This window comes from Ornithorhynchus anatinus, chromosome 1, assembly GCF_004115215.2.
Source record: "Ornithorhynchus anatinus isolate Pmale09 chromosome 1, mOrnAna1.pri.v4, whole genome shotgun sequence".
Lineage (NCBI taxonomy): Eukaryota > Metazoa > Chordata > Mammalia > Monotremata > Ornithorhynchidae > Ornithorhynchus > Ornithorhynchus anatinus.
In genome coordinates, this window is record NC_041728.1 from 117,222,954 (window position 1) to 117,225,648 (window position 2,695).

A 2,695-nucleotide genomic window follows, 5' to 3' on the forward strand; every position below is an offset into this window, starting at 1 on the left:
AGAAAAGCAGCATGGTGTGGTGGATAAAGCACTAGCCTGGGAGTCAGAAGGTCATGGGCTTCAATCCAGGCTCTGCCACTTGTGTCTGCTGTGTGACCTTGTTCAAGTCACTTTACTTCTCTATGCCTCAGTCACCTCATCTGTAAAGTGGGGATTGAGACCGTGAGTCCCATGTGGGACAGGGACTGTTTCCAACCTAATTAACTAATATCTACCCCAGTGTTTAGAACAGAGCCTAGGAAATAGTAAGCATTTAAGAAGTTCAATAATAATAATTATTTTTTGTAGTAATAATAATAAGCAACATTTGTCCTCTAAACTGTAAACTCATTGTGAGTAGAAAGCATGTCTAAAAGCTCTGTTGTACTCTCCCAAGTGTCTAGTTCAGGGCACACAGAAAGCGCTCAGTAAGTATCATTGACCGATGGATTGATTGATAGGGTAGGATAATCAAGTTATATACAGCCCCTCTTAGGGTATACAGTCTAAGTGATAGAGAGAATAGTTATTGAATCCCCATTTTACAGATGAGGAAACTGAGGCATAGAGAAGTTAAGTGACTTTCCTGAAGTCACACAGCGGGCAGCGTGGCTCAGTGGAAAGAGCCTAGGCTTCGGAGTCAGACGTTATGGGTTCAACTCCCAGCTCTGCCACTTGTCAGCTGTGTGACTGTGGGCAAGTCACTTAACTTCTCTGAGCCTCAGTTACCTCATCTGTAAAATGGGGATTAACTGTGAGCCTCACATGGGACAACCTGATTACCCTGTATCTTCCCCAGTGCTTAGAACAGTGCTCTGCACATAGTAAGCGCTTAACAAATACCAGCATTATTATTATTATTATGTGGGAGAGCCAGGATTAGAAACCAGGTCCCCTGACCTCTAGGCAGAAGACCAGGCCACAGTGAGGATCCATTTCCAGACATGTCAAGAGGAAGTGCGGGATGGTCTGCTGTTAAATACAATGATATAGGAATCATCTTCCTTTAGAGGCTGGGAATGTTTCATACTACTGTAATTTCAACTTTTGTTGATAGCCAAAAGAGTCATATTCATCATTCCTCTGTTTTACTTGGTTTACGTTTTTTTTTTAATTTGACCTAAAATTTGTTTTTCTTTAGTTTGGCTATAATACTCCCATCCATCCCATAAATGCTTAGTACAGTGCTGTGCACATAGTAAGCGCTCAATAAATACAATTGAATAAATAGCATCTCTTTAGGGAATATACACCCAAGGTTTTGGTTTAAAGTGGGACCTTATTGAAAAATCTCAGAATCCCAAAGATTCCAAATCACACCAGTGAGTCTTGTTGCCACAGCTTAAAGACCTACATTAGCAGATGGAAACAAATCCCACCTCCATGTATCCCTTCAAAATGATTTTGGGGGCTTTAAAGGGAATTAATGGCCCTTTGCATCTCCTTTAACAGAGGAATACTCTGCTTAATGTTTACTATGATCCTATGACATTTAATACCATAAACAGACTGATCAATAGCGCATGCATCAGCAGCAAACTTCTCCCCCTTTCTATTCCACTTCTTTGGACCTGGGTCACTCTGGATCTTCATGAGGGGATGGAATCGTTGAGCACCTAGTCTATTAATCAACCTGCAAATGGCAGTAGCATGTCCATCAGATAAGCCATGGTTCAACAGCTTAGTTTCAAGCCCTCTGCTGAATAAAATGGAAACAATCATGAATCTAGTCACACCCCAAGGTTGTGTTCCAGCTTTATATTTACGTGTGCGTATTACTAAAATCCTTCTCTTTGCCTATCAATAGAGCTGTTTTGTCTGGGTAGAGCTGCAGCCAGTTGGCTGACATCCAAAAGCTGATTTCTGCCAGACAGTAGAACAGCCGGCACACTGCTCTTTCTGGCACCGATGCGGAAATTATACAGGATTGGGCATCATCTGGGCCATGATAGCTAAGACGCTTCTGGCGTTCTTTGTTATCTCCTAGAGTTCTCACAGGCACAGTAAATGGAGACCTGAAGAAGGCCTTAATTGAGATCAACAGGGCAGAAAAAAGATTTCTCCTTACAGATATCTGGAATCAAAAGACCAGTAATAGTAATAGTAGTAATAGTAATAATTTTGATTGAGCACCTGCTGGGTATAGTGCTCTGTATTAAGAACTTGGGAAGTACATAAACGAAGAAGCAACACATTTTCTGTCCTCACTGTTTACACTCTAGTGGTGGAGGGAAATGGACAAAGAATAGAGTGATCAATAGATATAATGAATGTAAATTTGAATAATATGTGCACAAAAGTACTCAGGATGGAAATGCATAAATATTTTAATTATTGTATTTTCCCAAGTGCTTAGCACAGTGCCTTATTCAGTAAATATGACTGATCAAATGAATGAATGAATACACATAACTAAGTACTGCTACCTTCCTAAAAAATCTAGGTCCGCTGAGAATTGACCCTATTACTTTGGAGGTCCCTGGGACAGGATGAGCTCATGATAAAAAGGATGACCTTAAGAGTACCCTGGCTGGGGATTCAATGCTTGGACTTGTGACTTCACAGGCCTGAAGGTCCAGTTCAATCTGACATTGCACCCAGAGGAGGATTAGAAATTTATCCAAACTTTCCCAGTCTTCGTAGCAGATTGGAGCTCAGGATGATCTGCCAGTTGACTTCCTAATTCCTTATGCTACAGAGATAGACACCCCCCCAC